At 34.7% G+C, this 27,811-nt stretch overlaps 1 pseudogene; it reads left to right on the forward strand.

Annotated features, from left to right (window-relative positions):
• The first annotated feature begins 15,871 nt into the window (after window positions 1–15,871).
• On the forward strand, window positions 15,872–22,302 carry LOC125934030 (E3 ubiquitin-protein ligase RNF167-like; annotated as a pseudogene).
• Window positions 22,303–27,811: the final 5,509 nt, after the last annotated feature.

Here is a 27,811-nt window from a genome sequence, read left to right on the forward strand (position 1 = left end):
GAGACAGTTAAGATCAGCTAGCACATTATTCTTAGAGTCTTTTTATTTATTTGTTCATTCATTCATTCATTCATTCATTCATTCTAACAAGGTAAATTTAAATTAAAAATCTGGGGGGTGCCTGGGTGGCTCAGTCGGTTAAGCGGCCGACTTCGGCTCAGGTCATGATCTCTCGGTCCGTGAGTTCGAGCCCCGCGTTGGGCTCTGTGCTGACAGCTCAGAGCCTGGAGCCTGTTTCAGATTCTGTGTCTCCCTCTCTCTGACCCTCCCCTGTTCATGTTCTGTCTCTCCCTGTCTCAAAAATAAATAAAACGTTAAAAAAATTTAAAAATAAAATAAAAATCTGGTTTCTGGAAATGAGCTGAGATGAATGGATTTTCAGAATCACAGAGAAGAGACCATTTGCTGGCCTGGAAGTGAGAACAAAACAAGGATAGATTGTGTTGTAGTCACTATGATAAATACTGACTACATTCATCCTTCAAGTGTGTTTTCCAAATCCACTTTGTTATCCCAAGTATATTCACTTGGGATAAATGACACTCACCTCCATAGTCTGTCTCCAGGAGTGACTTTAAAAGAGTGATTAGTCAAAGGAATTTTCAAAAACTTAATTTTTATGTAAACATCCTAAAATATAATCATCAGTAAGAAAATAATTTCTAGACATTTTCTAAATATACATTATACTCTAATTTTCATTTTACTCTAATACTCCATCATTGATCTGTGCTATTTCACAGTGCATGCTTTATACTTCCCACCACAGAGGCCAAGGGAATTTGTAAATAATTTTACTGTCTTACCTAGAGGGTAGAAAAGTGACCTAGACAGGGCCAGGCAATATTTTCCCAGAGCAAGTGAAGTCAAAGGGAAGTCTTAGGTTTTCATTTGTGCAAACGGGTAGTAATGATGTCCTGAAGTTAGGGTGGTATTGTGTTGGCCAGGTTGTGTCTGCTGCCTGTTTCTTTATCCTACCTTGTTTCTGTGGCTTCTGCCAATTCACTAGACTGATTCTCTGACTTATTTTGAGTGTTCTAATAAATTCTTTGTCTCCTTAAGATAGCCATAGTGACCTTTTATGTCTTGCAATCAAGAACTTTGATAACAACAAAAAATCTATTTTTAATTTTTTTAATGTTTATTCATTTTTGACAAAGAAACAGAGAGACAGAGCATGAGTGGGGAGGGGCAGAGAAGAGGGAGACACAGGATCCAAAGCAGTCTTTAGGCTCTGAGCTCTAAACCAAACCCATGAACTTCAAGATCATGACCTGAGCTGAAGGCAGGCACTTAACTGACTGAGTCACCCAGGCACCCCACAACAACAACAAATATTCACTCTATAAATAAGTATGAACTTTAGACTTTTCTACAACATCTGCAGATTTTAAAGGGGTGCCTATAGCATTTTTCCCCAAACCTTACTACTAGTTTTGAGTCATTTGGGCTAACCGTTATCTGTCAACTTACTTTCTATTTCTGTTTTGTGAAACAGAGAGCATACATCTGTTTTTTCCATGATCAGCCTTTAAGTAGCCAAGGTTTTTTAGCTTCCTAATATAGCACAAAATAAGGTAGAGATGTAGATACCTGTTATTGTGTTAATGCTTTTAGTGCCAGATGGTAAAAAAGAGACACTTTCTTCAAAAGCCAAAAGATTGAAAAGTAAGGTCTGTATAGAAGATAGAGAAAACTCCTCAATCATTTCCACATTTCTGAATCCCCTTCCAATTTCACCTTGATTAAAGCACACAGCAACTGTTGCTATCATAGGAGAACGTATTTTGTTACTGTGAAGTTTTACCCTTAATTAGGAGAGGTTTATTCTTAGAGATTTCCTCCTAACTTTACTTTGCGAGCTATTTTTTACTTGTTATATTAAACTCTCCATCTTAACTTTAAATTTATCGTTTGATTCCCTGTCTAGCATCTAAAAATCAGAAACAAAAAATTCTTTAAAAAAGAGTTTATAAATTATCAACTAATAGTTTGATTAAAAGCACAAGAAAGTACTGCATGAGAATAGGTCGTATTTATTATCTAATTGCAGGAAGGAACATGAGAATAGGAGTAAGGAAAACAGTTCTGCATTAGTTTACTATGATAGATTCAAGGACTTGATTAAAAAGCAACTCATTTTAATTTGAAATGAAATTCAACACACATCAGGCAGAAGACAATCGGCATTTTAAAAGCAGTACAGGAAAACATATCAATGACATTTTAGAGACAATTTATCAAGTAACGCAGGCAAAGGGGTGCCTTCCTTAGTACTTCCTCATCCAGATGGGTTTATTAAGGAGGATGCTAAAAATTAAGGTAAATATATTACTGATAATGATGGATGTCTTTGCACAGGAAGACATTTTGTGAACAAAACACACCAAAGTTGAAAATGGAATCTCTCTTTCGTGAATTTTCTACTAAAATAAAATTCCACATTATTCAATTGGTTGCAACATATTTTGTAGGATACCTAGTAGTGTTTGTTATGTATGTTCTGGGAGATGTTTAACAGAAAGATAATTCTTGTAAATTTGGGATTATAATTTATCCTTATGAAAAATGTGAAGTTAAATAAGTATTCAAATATCTGAAATGTCTATATTTAATGTTTTCTTTATATTTTAATTGCTTTGATTATTTTTTAAAATATAAGCTGAAAAGCTGACATATTTGATTATTGAAACAAAATTCCAAAATGTTAAAAGAATCCCTTAAGTACCATTAATAAATATTAATGAACAGTATGTATTATTATGTCATAATTTCTATAGATTCATTTAGCAAAATTATAGATACTATTTCATTATTTCTTAATACTTATAAATTAGAATTCATGTGATAAGTTATCCTAAAAATCTCATCTACTCTATCACTTATTAGAAAAATACCCATAATTGCTTTAAACTTTTTTTTTTACTTAAAATTTTGATAAGGAGGGACCAGATCAATCCCAACAGTATTATCTAAATGAAAGTTGCATATTAAAGTTTTGAGAAACGAATAACTTTACAGCAGCATAACTTAGGGTGAAGGTATACATAATTTTAAGGGAATATTAAAAGCAATCCCTCATGTAACTCCATCATTCTGATGTCCTTCATGGGGACATATTGGGGAATAAGAAGAAGAACAAATTCTCTTTTCACAAAGAGATTATAAATTAGTAAAGAGGTAAAGTACACAGATGAGGTAGTTCAATGGAAATATAAGGAACACATACCAAAGCAATTTTATGAAGGTGATTCTAAGTGCACTGAAAGCCTTGAAGAAAGACACAATGAAGTGTAGGAGTCTTGAGATAAGCCAAGCTATATTGGGAAAAGCAATATAAAGAGAGGAAGAAGTTTGTTCTAGAGGAAGTTGGAAAAAAACATTAACTAGGGAGCAAATTGCATGTGATTTTCTGTGTTTTTCCCAAAACAAAGAAAATGAGATTTAAGTGCTTTTCAAATAAAGTATGATAGAGATCTTGAGTCTCTAAGAACTCTAAGTACATAGTATATAGACGTTCTATGCAGTTATGTTAGAAAGTTGATTAACACTGATTCTTAGCTGTGTTAATAGAGGATGATTGAAATACATTTGAAAAAAAGTAAATCTAGATATACATATATTCGTATACATATATACATATACAATATACATATACATACATATACATATACAATATACATACATATACATATACAATATACATATGTATATAATATACATATATACACATACAGTGTTCAGATGGCCTCCTAATGGAGCTAGTGTACCTATAGAAAGAGAGCATTAGAAAAGCATTAAGATCACTGCTTTGTAGATTAAATCCTCAAAAAAGCAGGTAAGTAATAACATTAGTGTGGCTATAAATGAAATTAAGAGCATGCTTTGTACATTGGCTATAGGAATCGTATTTTTGTTTTAATTAGAGGAGTCATTTATTTTAATGCGTTCATAAAAGAAGTCATATTGCTAAGATTCAAATCACAATAAATAAGGCATAAGTAAGAACTGTATACAAGTAATTTCAGTGTTTAGTTTATTTGTTTTGTTATCTTGTGATGTTCTAGAAAAAAAAGAAATTTGGGTATGGATGACTCTGTTCTCCCTTCTACCGAAAGTGAAAGAAGAATCTAGCTCTGTTATGTTAGCATTATTGCCTCTGGGTGACATCATGAAGTGTCCACTAAAAAAATTTTTCTTGTGTTTATTTTTTTAGAGAGAATGACAGAGTGTGAGTGAGAGAGAGGGAGACCCAAAGTAGAACTCAAACCCAAAGTAGGCTCCAGGCTCTGAGCTGTTAGCACAGAGCCTGACGTGGGGCTCAAACTCATGAAGTGTGAGATCATGACCTGAGCTGAAGTTGGACACTTAATCGAGTGAGCCACCCAGGCACCCCATGAAGTGTCCATTTTAAAAGAAAAACTTTGAAAGTCAGAATTTCTCTACAAGAAAAATACAAATAAATGCAAAAAGTCCATCAAGCAACATTTTTTTTTTTAATGTTAAAACCCTAGGTAGCTACACCAAAATTGATTATATTAGAAAATGTTTCAAGCTGCTGAAGAGGGCCCCCATAATGTAATCCAATGTAATTATCTTGCTTAAAACAAGCAGAATGAGAAAAAAAATTGAAGGTAGATATATTTTAAACAGATTTAAAAATTTTAATTTTCTCATAGGAATAAATAGGCAGAGTGAATAAATTGTCTTGTAGTTCTATATATTTCTTCAATTAAAGAAATTAGCCTGATAATCACAGATACATAGTACTTTTAAAGGGCATTTATAGATTTGGAATTAATTTCAGCTACGGTTTAACTGAAGCTTATTTCAGAAATTTCCAGGGCAATATAATTTTAAACAGGCATGGGAGGGATGCACTGTCCGTCTCATTACCCAGTGGGTATGAAGTAATATTCGTTAACAATTAATGAATAGACTTTTGAAGTGGAAAAAAATAATTTTTCAGTAACCTTTACAAAGGCCTCAGACATCCACAACCAAATGCTCACTTGATAACGACAGTTAGGTCTCTACTGGAGAAAGACCAGTTAACTGCAAGCAAGCTCCATGCAAGTCGCTGTTCATCTCTTAACCACAGATGAGAAAGGCTGATGTAAATCAGTCAACAAATGGGTATTTATTAGGTTCTGATGCTGGAAGCATTTTCCTTTTCTTGGCATATGGTTTCTAATCTCTCTGTCTCTCTCTCTCTCTCTCTCTCTCTCCCTCCCTCCCTCCCCTCCTCTCTCTCTCAACATCTCCTTGCAAAGTTAGTACTATATGAGAGAACTCACAGTTCCTACATAGCTAACCTTCCTTACAATGAAATTGTGTGCCAGAGGGAAAGATAACAATCACCACCACAGACCAATAACAACAAAAATAGCTTTGCGCTAAGACTTATGTAGAACTTTCATCTAGTTTTCTTCTTTGTATTTATCTATTTGGGAGAGAGTGTATTAGAACTGTAAAAGTGTGAGTTTGGAGGAAAAGGTTAAAGAAAACTCTCACTTAGGCTTACCACTAACATAAAGAAAAAGATTCTGCACAATTTAAGCTAATCTGGGAAATATATAGTGGCTTGGGAATCATCAACCATTACTAGCATCCTTACAAGTAATGACTTTTATTGTCTGTGCTTACGTCCTCTGCATATATTTTCCTTTAGAATCTAGGCCAGCAGTTAGATGCAGTCTCAGTAGCTTACTGTTTAACAATGGGATTGAGGAATTGTGATTCAGCCATCCAAAGGGGACACATGAAAACCTGTATTTGTTGAGGCTACTGGATAGTAAAAGAGTTTAGGAGGAGCCAAGGAATTGTTTGGAAAACTATTTTCTGGGGATATTATTTTTTCTGTAAAAATAATTGATTTGATGGTGAGGGTTTATATTACTTTCATTGGATCCAAGTTGTGGTATTATATAACTTTCATTTGAATTTTATTGGACAATATAGCAGTGTAAAATTCAGATCAGAAAAAAAACTTATCAACTGACTTCTCTACTGAAATATGAGCTCTTGAGATCAGATTAATGTCTTGTCATGTTCCATTTAAGAAACTTCTGGTTATAACAGAGAAGAGATATCATATGAGCCTTCATTGACCAATGTGTTGATATCATTCTTGTCAAATTAATACAAAGGCCTGGATAGAGGTGTCTGAAACTCTGTAGTTCTTTGTTCCTGAAGGGTATAATAATTCAAGTTAACATTCTCCAGCTAATTATTAATAGCTTTTAAGAGATAAAGTATACTTACTTGACCTCTAGGGGGAACTCTAGGTTGATCTCAGTGACTCACTTCCTTTGATTTCATCTCCAAATACATGGACAAATAAAACTACCAAATATTAAGGATATTTATTAGACTGTAATATAGGCACAGCTTCTCTTTTTTATTCAAACTTGACGTGTGGTCTCTTTGAGATTTTTTTCTCTTTTATTTGTTCATGCTGCTTGCATCAGAGGAGCCTAGGATGATTTCACCCAGAAGTTGCTCCATCCAATGCCTAAGCCCTGGAATGAATTTTCTTATTCAAGTTTTTCTCTGTCATTGGAATAGTCCATTGAAATTGGGTTACAGAAAGAGGGGAAAGAAGCAAAATAAAAGTTCAGTAGTAGTAAAGCCCCTTCTATCTATATGTGTACCTTGTGGATTTTCTAAGAGGAGGGTACAGAAATGTTGGCAAGAGAAAAGGATTCAGAAATTCCTGATTTAATGTCTGAGGTGACTATCTGTCTCTACCTTCTCAAATAAGAACAATAAAAACAAATGACATCTAGAGACAAGACTTTGGATCTGGAAGAAAAGATCCTATTATGTTTAGTTGGGTAATAAATGGTAAATGATTCAAACCAGTTCATATTTTTCGCTGTTTTCCTGATATACCACTACCTCTTGAAAATATTGCCTTTAGCAATGGACGATGTGTGTGTTGCAAATAGTTTTTAATATATCATGAATTTTTATCCACAGATTGTTTAAAACACAAACTCATCACAGCACTAATGCACACTATAAAATTAAAATATTTAAATAGAGAATGACATATTAACAGTTTAACATGCTACTAGTAATAACAGAGCAAATGCTATTTTTTATTAAAATATGGAGGGCTCAGCTTCTATTATAAAAAAATTCTATCAGGGGCGCCTGGGTGGCGCAGTCGGTTAAGCGTCCGACTTCAGCCAGGTCACGATCTCGCGGTCCGTGAGTTCGAGCCCCGCGTCGGGCTCTGGGCTGATGGCTCGGAGCCTGGAGCCTGTTTGATTCTGTGTCTCCCTCTCTCTCTGCCCCTCCCCCGTTCATGCTCTGTCTCTCTCTGTCCCAAAAATAAATAAAAAACGTTGAAAAAAAAAAATTAAAAAAAAAAAAAAAAAAAGAAAAAAATTCTATCAAACAACAACTCTCCACTACTTGAGGAAGATCTTCTTGCTCTGCAATACTTTGTTTACCACCCAGCAGGCAGCTTTGCTAGAGAGACACATGGAGCTGTAAGGCAATAAAGGAAGAGACAGCAGACACATATTGCTTCATATCACAGTTGGGGGGGTATGCGTATGATCTTTATTTTATTTATTTGCATAGCTCTCCAAATATATTGCTTATTGAGATATAAAAATATTTTTAAATTGGTTAATGTGTTTTAACTTTCATACTTGTAATTCACAGAATAATTTCTAATTCACTAAATATTTGTAAAAAAATAACAAACACAAAAACCTTAGTTTTGCTTTTTTTGAAATATATTTTAAAAATTGAATCAGTATTTTGTGAGCAGGAAGAGTTAGCTAGTATGATTTTAAATGAGGTCTCCATTGTTTATAAGAAGGGGCCTTCAAATATTGATTTGCCATTTATTCAACATGTAATGCAATAGAGAGGCATAAAAGAGTAATTGAAGAATTAAATCTCCACTTCACTTCTAATTTTCCTTCTTTTGAGGTTTGTGCCTGACCTTTTTGACTGACTATAGCTTTCATGGTTTAATCATAAGTAATTTGGCAATTCAAAGACAATAATATCAGACATGATATATTTTTTTTTCTAAGCAATAAAATGCATTCAAAGATACCAAGGCTGAAGAGAATATAGTAAGGGGTTGGGGTTTCATCGTTTTCTGGTGACAGCATGGTGAATTAAGGTGGGGCTTGCTGAGATACCCTGCTGGGTCCAGACAGAGCAGCTCAACTTGCTGTGATTTTTTTCATTCTCTTTTATTAGGTTTCTTATGATCAACCTTTACACTCTTTGAAATTGTTTATTGGTTGTACAAGTGTGCTACATACATATCCTGACAAAGGAGAACAGATTTAAAGGAGACATATATGAAAAGGGAAGGTTTACTGGTGAATTTAAAACTGGTGCAAGCTGGCATTATATTACTAAAATTATTTTCAATGATAATTAGAGAAACCAGGAGAAATACCTTCCTTACTTGGATGTCTTTACAACAAAGGTAGGATACTGAGACAATTAAAAAAATAATAATTCCAAGTTTCTCCAGTGCTTTTCAAAACTCTTGCTCAATATACATCGTCCTCTTTTACAATAATATAAAAATTTTCTTGATATTTATTAATATCACTTTCTACCTTCTCAAAAGAGACCCCATAAAAGTTATTTAGTTTCTAAAACTCAGAAACTCCTGTGCTGAATGATTAGTATCATCATTAAAGCAAATATATGCAACCTAACTATGTATAGACATTGTCTTATGTATTTTGAATGGATTATTTTATGCATGTGTGTCTCCCCACCCCCCCCCGACACGCACAAATAAATCCCTTGAGAAAATCATTGGTACTACCATGATTTTCCAAATAAAATTAAGATACTAGAAGATTAGAGTTAGTAAGCAGAGCTGGTTTATGAACATACACCATCATGTTCTATAATCTATGCTATTAATCATTGTTAATATAATCTTCTGTTATCTTGTATGGAGATATTTTTTGCAACAGCTTTCCTGAGCTATAATTGAGACACTATACAATTCACTCATTTAAAGTGTACAATGCAGTTTTTTTTAAATTATATTCACAGAGTTGTGCAACCATCATCACAACCAAATTTAGAACATTTTTATCAGCCCAGAAAGATACCTTTCCCACTTTTGTTATCTCCCTCTAAATACCCCTTAGCAACTGCTAATCTGCTTTTGTCTCTATAGAGTTCCATTTTGTGGGTTTCCTGTAAATGGAATCACAACACACATGGTCTTTTACGACTGGCATCTTTCACGTAATGATGTTTTTAAGGTTAATCTGTATGGTGTTATATATCAACACTTCACTCCTTTTTTATGACTACATGATATTCCACTATATGGGTATACCACATTTTGTTTGTCAGTTGATTGACGTTTGGGTTGTTTTCACCTTTTGACTATTATGAATAATGTTGCTACATTCATATACAAGTTTTTATATGCAGATATGTTAAATGAGCCTTGGGTTTATATCTAGAAGTGGAATTGTTGGGAAATATGGTAACTCAGGATTTTTTAAATTTTTTGAAAATTTTTTATTTGAGAGAGAAAGCAGGGGAGAGGGGCAGAGGGAAAGAAAGAGAATCTCAAGCAGGCTCTGTGCTCAGTGGAGAGCCCAACGCAGGGCTCAATCCCACAACCCTGGGACTATGACCTGAACCAAAATCAAGAGTCGAATACTCAACTGACTGAGCCACCCAGGTGCCCTTTGGTGTTTGTTGGAGAAACTGCTAGAGTGTTTACAAAGTGGCTGCAGTATTTTACGTATCCACCAGCAGTGGATAAGTGTACTGACTTCTCCACACCTCTGTAACACTTGATCTTTGACTTTTTTATTCTCCCATCCTAATGGACACCTAGTGGAATCTCACTGTAGTTTTGACTTCTATTTCTCCATTGACTAATGATGCCAAGCATCTTTATAATGCTAATTGACTATTTGTACATCTTCTGAGAAAAGTCTATTTATATCTTTTGCCCATTAAAAAAAAAGTTAATAGACTATTTTTAGAGCAGTTTAGGTTTACAGAAAAATGGAACAAAAAGCACAGAAAGTTCACATACATATCCTCTAGCCCTGCAGATAATTTTCCCTATTAATATCTTACATTAATGTCGTATATTTGTTATAATTAAGGAAACAAAATTCCTGGTCATTAACTAAAAGTCAGTAGTTTAGACTTAACACAGTTTGGCAAAAGCATAATTTCATGTATCCAGCATTACAGAATAGTTTCACTGCCCTAAAAGTGCTCTGTGCTCCACTTCTTTATCCCTTACTCTCTCCCTTTGGACCTCTGGCAACCATCTATCTTTTTACTGTCTATAGTTTTGCCTTTTCCAAAGTGTCATAGAGTTGGAATCATACAGTATGTGGCCTTTTCAGAATGGTTTCTTTCCCTTACCAATACACATTTAGTATTTCCCCATGTCTATTCATGGTTTGATAAGTCATTTTATGCCAATTTATGGACATACTATAGTTTATTTATCTGTTAATCAACTGAAGGACATTTTGGCTGTTTCTAATTTTTGAAATTATGAATATTTGTTCATATATTTTTGTGCAAACATGTTTTCAACTCATTGGAAACATACCTAGGAGTGCATTTCAGATTGTATGGTAAGACTATGTTTAACTTTAAGAAAATGCCAAGAGGCCCTGCAAAGTGGGTGTCTCAATGTGCATTCTCATCAACGGTGAATGAGAGCTCCTATTGCTCCATATCCTTGTGAGCATTTGGTGTTGTCAGTGTTTTGAATTTTAGCCATTCTTTCCCATGTTTTGTGTTGTCTTTTTATTATTGAAATTTGAGTTCTTTGATAATCTAGCTACAATTCCCATCAGATACATGATTTGCAAATATTTTTTCCTATCCTGTGAGCTTTCTTTTAAGTTTCTTGATAGTGTCTCCTGAAACACAGACATTTTATTTTGGATTAACTCCAAAATATCTATTTTTTTTTCATTTGTTGTTTGTGTTTTTGGGGTCATATCTAGAAAAAACTGCTAAATTGAAGGTTGCAAAGACTTGGGCCTATGTTTTATTATATGAATTTTATAGCTACTGCTCTTAACATTTATATGTTTAACGTATTTTTTAATTAATCTTTGTATGGAGTTTGGTAGGAGTTTATCTTCATTCCTATGCATGTAGATACCCAGCTGTCTCAGTATCATTTGTGAAAAGGCTGTTCTTTCCTAATTAAATGTCTTGTCACCCTTGCTGAGAATCAAATGACGTAGGTACATATGTTTATTTCTGGACTCTCAATTCTCTTCTGTTTATTTATTTATCTATTTGTACTCCAGCACCAAATTGTCTTGCTTACAGTTGCTTTGTAGTAAGTTTTAAAATCAGTAAGAGTGAGTTCTCCAACTTTATTATTCTATATCAAGATTGTTTTGGCTGTTTTTTGTTCCTTAAGTTTCAATATTAATTTCTGAATCAGTTTGCTAATTTCTTCCAGAAAGCTAGCCAGGATTCTGATAGGACCACACTGAATCTATGGATTAATTTGGAGAGTATTGCTGTCTTAACAACATTAAGTCTTCAGATGTATGAACATGGATGTCTTTCCATTTATTTTGCTTTTTAAAAAATTTCTTTCAGTTGTGTTTTTAGTTTTCAGAGTATGTTTTGTGCATTTTTTCTTAATTTCATTCCTAAATATTTTATTCTTTTTGATAAAACTGTTTTCTTAATTTTATTTTTGTTTTTTTCATTGCTATCTTAATATTTTTTCACTTTTAATTTGCACCTTGAGAAGATTTAGCTTAAAAGTAATAAATAAATAATAGAAAGGAAAATAGAATAAATAAGGCAATAAATAAAATATATAAATGAGGGATATATTTTAATGTGAACAGATAGCAAACTGTCATTGTTATAAGAGGCAATATTTAGGTGTAATAAGTGTTTTTGAAAGGAGTGAAATAATTTTATTCTTCTTTGAAGAAAGGATCTTCAAACAGTTTCTAGAGCACTAAAGAATTATTATATTCGGCCCTCAAGATTTAGGAGTCCTAATTTCAATTTAACCTCTTATTCAATTATCAAGGAAGTATTTTAGCTGAAGTATTAGGCCTGAAAATTTTAATATGTTTTTGTTCATTGTGTATTAGTAAATCCCAGAACTAATGTATATCCCCATCAGTGGGTAACACATTATTAATTATATATACAATAATTTGCCTGTTGGCCATTATAATGAATGTATCTGTTGAAATGAAAATACCTCCAAGTTATTAAGTGAAAATAGCTGATGTGAATAGTCTGCACACATGTGTGTTTGTTTATGTATGTTTGCTGTTTTTATCTACAAGTATTATCTATGTAATGGTATTTGAGGCTATTTTGTTCTCATCATATTTTTTCTTCTGGCAAATTAATATATTTAATAAAGCAGCAGTGAAAACGTAAAGCTTCACTTTGTGAAAAAAATATTATCTCTATATGTAAAATTTAATTCAGATAGAAAATAAACTTCTGAGATAGAATCTGTCATAAAATCTCATAACTGCCAATGCTTTTCTTCTTTCTGGGAGGATGAAAATCTTAAAAAAATTTTTTTAATTAAGCTATAATAAATGTAATCTATATCATATATTTAATTTTCTCTCATCTTATCCTAGGTCATCTATCTAAATAATTGATATAGGTTTAAATCTTTAAAATTATTTATTATATATGAATACATAGAAATGTGTAGATACTGTAATATAGAGATTGATGATTTATGAAAACACCTGGTACAATGGAATTGATTGGCCTTATTTAATAGCTAATAAGTGAGTCAGCCATAGTTTCATGGATGCTGACAGAAAATATCAAATTCCTGGATCAAAAACAAGGTAATCATACCATCATGGTTGTTCTGGATCCCTAAACCCTAAGTCCCATAGGGCAATATAGAGAGTCAACTGAAGCTGGTATACGTCTACTGCACCACAGGAAAGGAACTCTGAACATAAGAGACCCATTTGTGTTGTGACAAGCAGGAAGAAAGCCAGACCTTTGTGAAAAAAGAGACAGTATTACACCTTTCCAAAATCTGAGCTCTATGAACAATCCTAAAAAATAGCCCAGGTTAAATAGCTTTTAGGGCCTTATAATCCCAAAATCTATATAGAAAGATCTATATGAGCAAAATGAATTAATGATGGGCTTCCCACAATTCGCCCTGGGTCATGCACTGTCTTAACCTCTAAAATATTTTCACATCTGACCAATCTTAGGTGACAAACTGAGGCTGAAATCAAATCCTTTCAATCTGTCTCATTTAACTAGGATTCCTATCAGTAAGATTCTAATAACTAAGATTGGGCAACTGTCTTAGCCCATTCTGGCTGCTATAACAAAATACCATAGACCCTGTAGCTCAGAAACAATAGAATTTGTATCTCACAGTCCTGGAGGCTGGAATTCCAAGAGCAGGGTGCCGGCACGGTCAGGTAAAGGCCCTCTTCTGGGTTGCAATCTTCTCTTTGTGTCCTCATATGGGGCAAGAGGCATGGGGAATCTCTGAGACCTCTTTCATAAGGTTATTAATCTCATTTATGAGGCCCCCTTCGTCATGCTATCACATGTAAGACAGGATTTCAACATGTATGGATTTGTGGAAGATACAAATGTTCAGCCTATATCAACAACATACAGTATTTTCCTCAATCAAGCCCTCCGGGATCCATGCCCAACCAGAAGGGGAAAATATCAAGTAAGTCATTGAGTCTACCTTAGAAAAGTAGGAGGCTTTCTCCTTATATTTGTTTTTACTTTCTATTTGTCCCAAGGCAATAATTCAGATGCATCAGGATTTATTATTGATTGCACTGACTCTGCCTTGGCCTGCAAGGGTGAAGTCTAGGGTAATTCTATCATTCATAACCACTCTGGGCAATGAATTAGGCTGAGCTGAATGCTTTCCAAGGTCAAGGTGGTGTCACTGATGTAAGCTAACATCAGGGAAAAAAATTCTTACTACATTTTCTAATTGGAAGATCCCTATCATAGCAATAAACTCCCAGAGAATGTGCATAAGTAATGAGTCGGTTATCACTCTGAGGAGCTTCCCCAATATGGAGTCACCTCATATTGGGTCACCTCATATTGGAGAGATGTGTGGAGTTGTTGAAGAATACTGATGGGAATTCCTTAAATACGCGCAGGTGTCTTATGATCACAATAGTGTGTAATCTATTATGGCTTTGAAGCAGGAAAGTTTTTGCCAGGCTTCTACACAAGAAGTATAGTTCTGGTAGCAAACATGGTAGCCCCCAAACGAAAACGTAATTTTGATTACTGGGGTTTTCCCAATAGGAATTTCATCAGTTTGGTGGAGATGGGGGGAGGCTTGATTCCAAATGGTCCTATCAGAGAACATATCTTTACCATGGGCATCTACATTTGCGACCCAGAATTTCTTATTAGTGGCAGGGAAGTTTCTTTCCCTACAGTTCATGGCTTCAAAGAGAAATGTCTTTAATACGCCAGTCTATAGTCTCCCAAATGGCAGACCAAACAATTAGACCATAGGCAACTGCCTAGGAGATAATAACAATGTCCCAAAGTTCATCAAGGTTTCTAATGGCCTGGCTATGAACAATTTTCTGAGTTCTGCCAACTCAGAAAAGAGACCATATTGGCCCTTGGTTATACATAGCGGGTGCTGATTGTGCACAGATGGTTTTCCACAGCAGTACAATGCGCACCATCATATTTTAACATAGATGAACAACCAGTGAACCAGGCCCAGGCATTTAAGGAAATCTCTGTGAGTGGAAAGCCTCATTCAGCCAGAAGTTTTGCTTAAGGCAGTGAAGTGAAAGATAAGGATTCCCCCCAAAGGGGTTGCTTTCACTTTTTAATGCAAATCTGAGATGCTGCCAAGACCAAGTCAGCTGCTCTCTTGAAAACACAATTTCCATTTGCCAATCAAGACTTGTAGGGCCCTTCTTGCACTGTCATTTGTTGAGTCTGAAGTGACCACTGCCAAATGTGGATATCAGGCTGGAGATTCACAGACCTGCCTGTGGGATGCATTCAGCTGTTTCAAAAGCAGTATACTTGGTGGTTACATCAGAAAGGTGACACCTTTGTTTTGGGAAATGGTTTTTTTGAGTATTTAGGATGCAATTAATTTTCTAAAGTATTGTCTTTTTCCTCCTGTGATTATCATTTCTCCCAGGCTACCTGGGAGAGGATAGGAAGGAAGGTTGTAGTGTAATTTATGTCTCATTATCACTACGTAAGTCATCCCTGAGAGAATGGGAGATTCTCCTTTGAATATATAGGATGAGAATATATAGGATGTGCCTGTAGCACATCAACTGTTTTATTCCCTTAGCTAAGGGGGTCAAAACAGCAACAATTTAACCTTCCTTCCTCACTATGGGTTCCTTCTGAGCTACATCTGTTGAATTTGGGTGCCCTTTCCTCCTAAAAAACCTGGTAAGATAATAATTTGGGCACTTGGTGCCACCAGGGTCATAAAAATTTATGTCCCTTATCCATTTCCTGGGAGTCCCTGAATGCTTGATGGTGGTGATGCATGGCTTTCACTCTCCCCATTGGAAACAGGGAGAGTGCATACATATTTTTCCTTAGAGAAGAGTTCAGAGGTAAAGAGAGGCACCAGGATTGGGAGACACAAATATATTATACACACAGACAAAAATTCACACACAGAGGTCATTCTCATCAGCATTAGAAAAAAAAAATGAGACAGTAAGAGGCTAATACTAGTCAATGCTTAATATTTTGTTTTCTATAGTAGTTTGCTTTTCTCAGTAAAATCTTCTGAACCAGCCAAAGCTCCCTGATAGCAGTCAGGACTCATGTTGACAACTTTGAGAGGTTTTACTCTCATTGCAGCATGGATCTAAGGTTGGCATGAGAAACTACAAGAGAGGCTGACCAGAAAGGCAGACTACCTGCTTGTCATTCCTTCTTACTGAGCATTATATGCCTTATATTTGCATGTTGCAGGTGAACTAGTCAATGTACTGGTCATGTAGCTTGTAAATGTGTATCTCTGTAAATATAGTTGCAGGTTGTAGAGCCTTCCTTCAGCTCCGAAAGGGTCTCATTGCTAGTTTTTTCAATATGGTTGGTAGACCAGTTAGTGCTCATGCTATAGGAGAGCTGCTTTTGAGCCTATCCCCTGGTATTTTTTCCTCCTTAAAACAGGCACCAAATTGGAGAACTATGTCTTGGCCAAATAATCATATCATTTTGTCAAGATTATCTATCACTGGTTCTCAAGGATTTCCTCAAATCCTTAATTGACATTTTCCCAGAAATCCATGTCTCTATTAAGTGTCCCATCCTCTCCACCAAAACTGTGGGGGATTGACTTTACCCTACTCACCAGTTAAGACAGCCTGCTGTGGTCACATGGATGCTGACAGAAGATCCAAGCCCTCTGGGTCAGAGACAAATAACTTCATTACTCCTGAAAAAGTAACAGCCTGAGTACCAGCATAGTTTCACATTAACCTGGAAAGCCAGAGATATAGTCTGCTTGAGCAGTGTGTTGCATCACAACAGTGCTACGAGCTTAACTGCTGTTGTTTTTTCTGGCAAGTATTGAGCAAAAGTATTCTTTGTGTGGAGACAGGCATAATATGACCTCTCAGAAATGCCAGTTGCATAAACAATCCTAAAAAAATGGTCTTGAGTGAGGGGAGATCAAGGCCTTGTAATCTTCAAATACTCTGCAAGATGTATACAAATAAAAGAGGCCTATAGATGACCACCTCCAAACACTGTATACTAGTACCCAAAGTACCCAAATTAAGCAACAAAACTTCTTCAGAACCCAGAAACTGTCCTTGTGCTGCTTCCTTCCAGTTAGTACTTATATCCTAAAAGTTTCCAATATCCTGACTTCAAAAAGGTTAATTATATTTGTGCACTCAGATAAAAAGAATTGACTAGCATATTCTCATGTGTTTTTGACTTCATTTGCTGGAATTTTATAGTGATGATATCCATCCATCCATCTGTTGTACATTTAGATTGTTTTCAGCTGGAGGCTGTTATGAGTAGTACTGACATGATCATTCTAGTGCATGGCTTTTGATGAACATATTTATACATTCTTTTTGAGTATACACTAAGTAGTAAAATCATTGTGTCTTAGAACATGCACTCTGCTTGACAAAATTCAAAAATGATTTTACTAATTTAAATTCTCTACAAATAGTGGTGTATGAGAATAACTGTTGCTCAAACCTTGGCATTTTTTATTTTTGTCATTTTAGCCATTTTGGTGGGTGTGTGATGTTATATTGTTGCTTTTTACTTGCATACCCTTGATGACTAATGGTGTTGAGTATTTTATTGGCTATTTATATATTCCCTTATGTGATATAATTGGTCAAGTTTTAAATTATATTTCTATTGCTATTTTTTGCCTTTTTCAACTAATTTTCATAAAAATTTTGTGAATATTTCTGAATCAAGTACTTTATTACACGTGATTATATTTTATATACATGTTCCATTCTGATAGTTGTCTATTTATTCTCTTAATGTTGTTTTTTGATGACTAGAAGTTCATAATTTTAACATAGTGTTACACATAAACACACACACAAACGCACCCATCCCCCCTTCCTCCGCACATAGGCACTGTATGTCTTCTTCAATCTTTGTTCACCTATGATTTTTTAATAAGCTTTTGTTTTAACATTTACGATTATATTAACCATTCATCTAGCTATATAAGCGTCATAAAATATTTTTTCCAGGTGAGACAGCATCATTTATTGAAGGCTATCCTTTCCCCACTGTGTGAGGTGTTCTCTTTGTCATAAACAATTGACCCTTTATGTGCAAGTCTGGCCTTTCTATTCTGTGCCACTATTCATTTTTTCTATTCTCTCACCATAGCCTTTCTGTCTTAATTATCTCAACTTATAACAGGCCTTAATATTTTGTATTATTACTTCTTTAGCCAGGCTGTTTTCCCTTTAAGATTACTTTATCTGTTCTTAGTCCAAACTTTGCATTTATATATGAATTTTAGAATCAGCTTTTAATTTCTTAATGTACGTTTAAAAAGTCTGATATATTGAGAGTTATTTGAGAAAATTGACAACTTTAAGAGTATTGAGCTTGCCAATTCATGATTCTAGAATATTGCTCCATTTATTTAGCTCTTGTTTTATTTTTCTCAATAATATTTTATAATTTTCAGTTGAAGAAGACTTTCATTATTTTTAATTAGATTTATTACAATAAATTTGATGTTTTTCTTTCTGGTGTGAGTGGTAATTTAAATTTAATTTTCATTTGGGGGCGCCTGGGTGGCTCAGTCGGTTAAGCGTCCTACTTCAGCTCAGGTCACGATCTCACGGTCCGTGAGTTCCAGCCCCGCGTCAGGCTCTGGGCTGATGGCTCGGAGCCTGGAGCCTGCTTCCGATTCTGTGTCTCCCTCTCTCTCTGCCCCTCCCCAGTTCATGCTCTGTCTCTCTCTGTCCCAAAAATAAATAAACGTTAAAAAAAAAATTAAAAAAAAAATTAATTTTCATTTGTCTTTGCACAGCATAAAAACACAAAATTAATTTTTGTGTATTAATATTTTATGGAGTGACTGCTATATTCCTTTATTAATTTATATTGTGTTATATGTATATTCTTTTGAACAGTGAAGGCACACAATACTGTCCTATGTAAATAAGCAAGTTTATTTCTTTCTTCCCAAGTCTCATGTTTTGTGTTTACTTATACATGCTCTATTACATGGACTCAGCTACACTGGAATGTTGAAGAAGAGTGCCGGCATGTGACATTCAAATCTTATTCCTGACTTGAGGAAGGGACCGTAAGTTAAGTGTTTCACTACTGGATCTGATACATTTTCTTATAGAATTCTTTATCTTTTTAAGAAAGTTCCCTTTTATTTCAAGTCTGCTGTGTTTTAATATAAACTTATCTAAAGTGAATGCGTTTACTGTTGTAATTTCTTTCTGTATCTATCAATGCTGCATGTATGCACGATCATACCTAGTTTACACCTTCTCCATTAATCAATTGAAGTATTTTATTTGAGTGATTTTCAAATATTAAATACTTTTTGCCTTTCTAGATTAAATTTTACTGGGTTATAATGCATTATCCTCTGTAATATATCAGTGGATTTGATTTAATAATTCCTCATAAGAATTTTTGCATCTACATGCCAAAAAAATGTTGGTCTTAAATCTGTCTTCCTTATAATGCCCTGTTGAGTTTTGTTCTGAGTTAATTATGGCTTATGATAAGAATTAAGAAATATTTGTCCTATTTCTATTATCTGGAAGAGTTCGTGAGTGATGGGCAATCAGTTTTGAAAAAAAAAATCAGTGACACCTTCAATTTCAAAAATACTTCACCAGTTAAGTCTTTTAGACTTAAGACTTTTAAAAAATTATTTTCAAAATTTGTCTTCATTTCTTGCTTCAGACTTGTGTGTCATCCAAATTTGTTTTCATAAAATTCTTTCATCTTTTTGATACCTGAAAAATCTGTATTAATGAATATCTACACTTTCATTCTTAATACTAGTGTGTTAGAGAATGTTGAGTGGGTGAATTTAGGTAGTTGTCTTTCAAATATCATAATTTTCTTTGTTGCTGTATTTTTCAGACAGGGGTAGTTTATGCTGTAATAATACATAAGTTTAAAATATCAGTGGCTTTACAGACATATGTTAATTTCTTGCTCATCCTAAGTCTTCTACAGATTTTGGCAAATCTCCAGGGCCTCAAACCACACTATTTCAGTCTTGTTCCTCCATTACCTGAATATTACCTCTAAATTATGCATGGGGGGGGGCAGAGACTGGTGATTTACTTTGTAACTTCCGTGCTTTCAGACTACATATGATATACATATCTATTTGTCAGTGGTGTTTCACTGACAGGAGCTACTCGTATGGCTCCTTTTCTGTATAAAGGTCTGGGAGAATATACTCACAGAAAAGGAGGTATCAGAGAACATCCTTAATGTCTACCATGGTTGGGAGTGACAGCTTTTTCAGATTCTTGGCTTGCAAATTATTTCTGACCCCAAAACATGTCTTTTAAAAAGTTATATATTTCATTCATGTACATGTATATTTTTTTAACTTAAGAACTTATTATTTATCATGAATTGCTAGCGCTTTGTGCTCTGGAGTTAAACAATTTTTGCTTGGATCCAAATTCAGCCAGTAGATATAATTGATTTTGCTCATATGGTGTTAAAATATTGATCCAGCATTTAAAACCAAAAATCTAGATTTTTTGGCATCACTTTAAAAGCAATTATGCTAGCAATTACCTAAAGCTGAGTTGCAGATGCCATTTTTTGGATGGTTTAAGAATGCTTTATTTTACCTAATTTTCCACCATTTTCTATTTTTCACATACTGCTTATTAAATCCTGGTAGCTTTTGAGCTTATTGTCCCCTAGTATTCCTATATACATTCAACTATATATATTAATCCTGTGACAATTCAGAGATTTTTTTTGCTTTAAAATTCACTGTGATCATTCTTCAATTAAGTGTTAAATTATGAGTATAGGGAAAGGAAAACATCATGTGCTTAATTGTTTGCTTGACAAATAATGTTGGAAACATGATAAAAAGATAACATAAATATGTACTGAATTTAATAGAAACATTGTTATTGTTTGCATTTTAATTTGTTTTTTAAAATTTTAAATCAATGATAAGCCATCAAATTAAAAAGATGAAACTACTTGAAGTAGAAAATATAGATTGGCACTGTTTGTTTTAACTACTTTATTATTTGTCATCATATTTTGTTATCTTGAGAATTTGACAAAATGACAGAAATTCTAAATTCATCTTATATTTCTTTATCAGATATATATATTTCAAAATATATCAAAGAAATGCACCCAGTTTTTTTTTGAGGTTGGTCTTTTTTCATTTTACTGTAGCACATTACTATGTTAAGGGTTTTTTGTTTTGTTTTGTTTTGTTTTTTTGTATCAAGAACTGACTTCAGTTTGATGTCACTGTATTTCTCGCTATGTGCATGTCTAGTAGCTGATTGTCTCTGGTTTTATAAGATCACTGTAACATTATGGAAAATATAGATTCAGAAGATAATACTATTTTATATGCATTGTTCTATTTTATTCTGGAACAGAGTATTATTATAAGTTTGCGAGGAAGACTGATGATATATATACAGTTGTGAACAAACACTACAGCCTCAAACTGAAATGAGAAAAGTGACTTTGGGATACTACTGTATCAACTCTGACATGAAAGATCTTGTAAATCATCACTCTTATCCTTACAACAAGAATAAGAATACTGTGAAAATCAAAGACTTTTTACAGACTCATCAAACAACTGAAGTCAGAGGGAAAACCACTACCTGAAAATCAAGAGAGAGAGAGAGAGAGAGAGAGAGAGAGAAAGAGAGAGGCTGACACAGAGAATCACAGCCAAAGTCATCATATGAAAGCAGAAGCTACTGGATCTGATAGGACACTTAAATATAACTTTGGCAAATTGTTGGAGGCAGTATATAGACTAGTGTGAAAGAGAAAATTCCTGAGGCCACAGTCTTAGAAAGCCTCCACAATTTTATGGGTTTTATCTCCCAACATTCTACAAAGTTTCCATGGTAAAGAATCAAGAGAAAGCTCTTAGGGGCTACTTTGAGTCAAGAATGACTTCAAGGGTTCCTTGTGGAGGTTCACCAAGCCAATGTTTGCAGCCCCATTGCCCCAATATCTCCAGCCCCAGGCAACTAGTTAGTCTTTATTCCACTGTTTTGAAGATTTAACTACAACTTTGGCTTCCAAGTCCTACATGCTCAGAAGGCTGGGTATGGTGTACCTGTGGTACACAAAGTGAATTCCAATGGACTTCAGAAGATGCAATCCCACAGCATATGTGTATTCATTTGTGATTATTGGAGAGAGGAGTTACGGGATGGGTGTGTACTCTTGGTCCACCAAAAGGTGTTTAAGATGCTTCTGGTTCCAGAAAATAGCTCTCCCTTGGCCTATTACCTCATTCCTCTCACAGGGACTGTGGGGTTGCTGGTTTTAGCCTTGGGAACAGTGATGGTAGTTTGTTGTATCTAGCACCATGTGCTGCCCCAGCTAAATTGACTGACCAAAGATCAAGTGAAACAGATTCCTATCCATGAGACCTACTTTTTCCATCTCCTTTGGCTCCCATCCCCTTACCCCTTGTCTTTCCAGGGTCTTCAGCAAGGCCCCACACTCTCCTTCTTGCTCTTCCTTTTCAGCTACCACTCCAGCCTAACATTTCCCTTCTCTTACCTCTAGTGAACTGTTTGCACTGCACATTTTCCTCCCTCCAGCCTTCTACGTTGAGGGACAAGGGACATTTCTGTATCAGGTTTCTCCCTTCCTGACCCCATTCTTTTGATAGGGTTGGGGTTGCAAAAGGACTGGGTCTTCATTTTACTAGGTTAATAAAATCGTTTTTGTGAACATCAAAAATAATACTATTGAATTAGAACCCAGAGTATAAAACAAACATGAAGTCCATACAGATATAAATAGCTAATTCAGTAAGTTAAAACGAGGGAAGGCAAACACAAAGCCCCCATGCAGAATAATTTCAAATAGTTTATGCAGATCCTGCCCTCTCAAAGACAGGGAGCATAATTATCTGTTCCACACGTGTGGACTGCGCAAGTGACTTACTTCAAAAGTGTACAATATAGAAGTGGGTAAGGAGGATGAGACCTTTACAGTAAAGAAACCTGGTAAATACTACCTCAGCCCGGTGATTCATTGCCAAATCAACTGTCATTATGTTGCTAATATGTACACTTGAAAGATACAATGAAAATGGCACTTTCCATCTGTGATCTTCCTCTTAGTGATCTATAAACCCAATCTTATCATGGGAAAAATATCAAGCAAATTCTAGAATTGTAAATTCTACAAAGTACCTGAGCAGTATCCCTTTAAAACTGTCAATGACTCACAAACAAGCTAGGTCTGTGAAAATATCACATCCAAGAGGAGCTTAAGAAAACAAATGTAGATGTAATTTGGTATCCTGGATGAGATTCTAGAACAGAAAAAGGACATTAGGTAAAAACTAAGGAAATCTAAGCATTTATGGGGTTTATTTAATAGCAGTATATCAACATTTGTTCATGAATTTTAACAAATGTATACTAATGTAAGATATTAATTATAGGGCAAATTGGGTATGAGGTATGTGGGAACTATTTTCTCAATTTTTTCTGTAAGTCTAAAATTGTTTTTAAAATGAAGTCTGTATGAAATATCATCTCACACCTGTCAGAATGTCAAGGTTTACCAATTTTGCCAAGGCTATGCCAAGTTTTACCAATTTTCCTGAGATCCAAAATTATACTTATTGTCTAAGTGTCATGTAGTTTAATTATGGATGGATAATTACATTCTTATTCTTATTCTTGATAATTCTATTCTGGGCATTCATAACAAAGAATGTGTAATGGTTAATTTTATATGTCAACTTGGTTTTGATAAGAGTTACCCAAATAGCAGGTGCAACATTATTTCTAGATGTGTCTGTGAGGATGCCTCTGGAAGAGATTAACATTGAATCAACAGACTGGATAAAGAAGTTTAACTTCACCAATGTAGATGGGCATTATCTGATCTGTTGAGGACCTAAATAGAATAAAAAGGTGGAGGAAGGGTAAATTTGTTCTCTCTTATTGAATTGAGACATCCATTTTCTCCTGTCCTTGAATATCAGGGCTCCTGTTTTTCAGGTGATCAGACTCCTTGGGTGGTTAGACTCAGACCACAACACATATGCCCCTTTATTCTCTGGTCTTTGGTCTCTGGACAGAAATACACTGTCTTTCCTGATTCTCTAGCTTGCAGACAGAAAATTGTGGTACTTCTGGGCTTCCATTACTGTGTGAGCCAACTTCTACAGTAAATTTCCTCTTATATATATCTACATATGTTCTTTCTATATATTCTATTGGCTCTATTTGTCTGGAGAACCCTAATACAGAATGGTTTACTAACTAACATTGACTCCTCTAGCCCAAATGCATTTATTTATTATGCATGGGAAAGCACAAGATAAATAAGCAAAAGACAATCATTGCTGAAAATGATAAAACATTATCCAATCTTTGAAATAAAAAAGGTCATGTTGAGTTGCTTATATTTATAAACTTTAATATAATTTTAAATTTAAAATGCATATAGAAGAATTTCACTTTTTAATATTAAATTATTATTAATTCTGGACTATAAAATCATGCAAAGCACTTCTGTTTGGAATTGTATTGAAGTTACTGATGAGTGATTTCTTTCATTTTTTATGTCACTTTCAGTAAACTTATAGAGCTATGAAAAATCTAAGCATTTTTAAATTAGCAACCTAAGTTAACTTCTTTTGAATAAATGTAGATTTCCTTAGATGCCATATAGCTTATGAAAGGAAATACTTGAAAATAATTATACATTCACTATAAAAAGATTCTGTTGTAATCCTTTAAGTGAAATCATTCATCATATTGTACCCACATATCTTATGATAGTATGTATTCTGTAGTAAAATTGCCTCACATGTACAAAGATGTATGTGCAAAAATGCTTCCTTCAATATTATAATAGCATAAAAAATGGAAAACTATATCTCTGTCAATATGAGAATAGTTAAATGATTTATAGTACATTGTGCTATGAACTACAGTGAAGCGCCACAGTGGAATAGTGTGCATGTCTGTCCATTTGCTCTGATGGGGAAATCATTCAAGGACATATTACCAAATGCCCCAAAACAGGGTTATAGAAAAAGAAGGTCTAGTATCATCATACTCATGTACCATAGTCTTTGTAAAACTAATGGCATAGAGATAATGAAAACAAAGAAGAAAGTACTATATACAAAAATTAACTTAAAACCAAATTAAGGACTACATTGATAGCATTTGGTAAAGTACCCAGAAACAAAAAACAGCAGTCTTTTATGGAGGCAGGGGGAGGGGTGGGGGAACTCCTCCGCTATTAATTCCAGATATAGTTATAATACCACCTGGGAAGGAGAAGCAGTAAAAGCCATATACTTCTAGAGGAGAGACAGAAGATACACTAGGTCTAGAAGCTTGTACTGATACAAAGTGGAGATCTGCTACTACGATGAGAGAGTTAGCAACATCCTCCTGCTCAAGACCACCCAGAGCTACAAGGCAGAGACTTACTGCCATGGGAGGAAAGGGGAAGGAAGGCGTAGGTGTACTGAGAAAACTCTACCCGCGGGTCCCAGGAACATAGACCATGCTTGAGACTAAGGCAACGCCAGTATATCAGAGAACCTCCTGCTTCTTCTTTGAGTCTTGCACCAAGCCACAAAGCAATAAATAACACTTTACTTCTGAGGAATACGCTGCAATGCATGTATACAGGACCTACAGAGTGCTGACTGTGGAATAGAAAAACAGAAAAATCCTCTGGGGTGTTAGGCCCCACAACAAGCATAAAATAGAATTAGCCCATTGTTAATAGACCCAGAGTCTGCGGTACACTGAAAATAATGACAGCAACAATGAAATACAAATTCAGTTCAACTTCAGACTGTATGGACTATATCTCTATGACTAGAAATAACTAAAATATTTGGCACTGAATAAAAAATGCAGTGAATAAAAAAATACAATGTGTCAGTATATATTTGAGGAGTCTGGCTCCTGGTGAAAAACTGCCTGTTTAAGGCCTGTTTTTCAGGTCTGACCACATGCAGTTATAAAGGACAGTCCTTAACCTGACAGTCCTTCCAGGAAAGCTGCCCACCCCACACCTGGCTCCACACACAGCCAGTGTACTGTATTCTCTGGCCACCATGCTTTCTGCGTATCTGCACTCCTAGCTCTGGCGCCTTCATTCCTAGATCTCTTTATCCGAGTGTTGGGCCCAGGTCTTCAGCTGTCTCTGCTAAAGCCTCCTTATGTGTGTGTGCCAGGAGGTGGAGGGGAGAGACGTTGGGGGGAAACCTTGAAGACACTTCTCCCCACTCTAACTACCCAATACTTTTCCATTCCTAGCTCTCCCTTCTCACTCTTTCCCCCACTGCTGGGTCCAAAACCTGCCAGAACCTTTTACTGGATCTTTCTCAATAGTGAGATAACCCTCCCCATCCCCACACCCATGCTGGCCCAAAATAGAACAAGAAAGGTCAGTGCTTTTTCTGATTTTAGACTCTTGGTTATACCATCTCAATAATTGACTAAAGACTTAACTCTTTATTTTTTAAGTCTTTCTTTAATTGGCTACTCTGAACTTGGCAGTCCACCTCTCTCTCCCAGGTCAGCTGATTTCCTGACAATGTTAAAGATGAAATATGGAATTATCCTTTTATAAATATTTTCCTCTCATTGTCATATAATAGGTAATTCAGAACAGTATGGACACAGACAAACATTGATATTTCTAAAATTTTCAGTAAAGTTTCATGTTAGAAAATTTAAAAATTGTTATTTCCCAAAATATCCAACCTATGTAGTAAGTATGTATGTAAGTAATTTATTTTTGTTCCTGTAAAAGATAATTAGAATATTGATGGATTTTAAAAATATGTTTAAATATGTAATATCTTTCAGGAGTAAGGAATAATTTTTTAAAAAAATATTTATTTATTTTGAGAGAAAGCATGCATGTGCATTCGAATTTTTTTAAAAGAGATATTCAAATTAACAGAAAAATATTTGAAAAGCATGATTACAGATTTTTCAGTATTGCTAAATCCATGAAGGCATTTTTCTCACCTTTCATGGTGCAAAGATTTTCAATAAAAAAAAATATATCTGTGATTGCAGAATTTTTATAGTGCCTTGATAAAATTCACATTTTTTACTGAACAAGAATGGTTTTATGCATATGTTATATCTTAAGTGCATATCTTTCTTGTTTCACAACCTTCTGTATGTATGTGCATGCAGTTATAGGTTTGTGCATTATTATGACATTACAGTTAATGATATAAAAATGTAGAGGTTTGGGGTGCCTGGGTGGTTCAGTCAGTTAAGCATCTGACTCTTAATTTCGTCTCAGGTCACAATTTCACGATTTGTGGGTTCAAGCCCTGCATCAGGCTCTGTGCTGACATTGCAGAACATGGTTGAGATTCTCTCTCTCTGCCCCTCCTTTGATTGCACTCTCTCTCTCTAAATAAATAAATTTTTTTAAAAATGTAGAGGGTCATGAAGTGGATTAAAGTTTAATTTTTGCCACTTCTGTGTCATGTTGGAGAACTGACATTTAACCTTTCTGTCTTCATTTTCTTCTTTATAAAAAGGGAGCGTTAATAGTAAATAACACATTGTGTTACAAACATTTACATGAAATAATACATATATATATAACTCTTAAATGTCTTTGGTAAATAGAAAAAGAATATTTTGTTCTCTATCTTCTGTTCTCTCCCTCTACATTCTCTCCCTGTAGGATTTACAAAAAACAAAACATAGCAAAATATAAATATTAATAGAAAAACATGTGCACGGAAGCATGAGATAATTTGATTTTACTCTGTTTGTATAAAATTAAATGGACAGAATTTTGATTTAATAAAATCATGATTATCTTGTTTTCTCATAGCCTATTTATTTTTAATCCGTTTATACTTCAAGAAATAGAAAGAGCATACCAAAGCAATCTTGACAAAGAAGAACAAAGCTAAGCTTTAATAATCCCAGATTTCAAACTATACTACAAAGTTTTAATAATCACAGTATAGTACTTGCATAAAATAGACACAGAGATCAATGGAACAAAATAGGGAGCCCAGAAATAAGCCCATGCTTACATGGTC

Source organism: Panthera uncia (genome assembly GCF_023721935.1).
Source record: "Panthera uncia isolate 11264 chromosome A1 unlocalized genomic scaffold, Puncia_PCG_1.0 HiC_scaffold_16, whole genome shotgun sequence".
In the NCBI taxonomy this organism is placed as follows: Eukaryota; Metazoa; Chordata; class Mammalia; order Carnivora; family Felidae; genus Panthera; species Panthera uncia.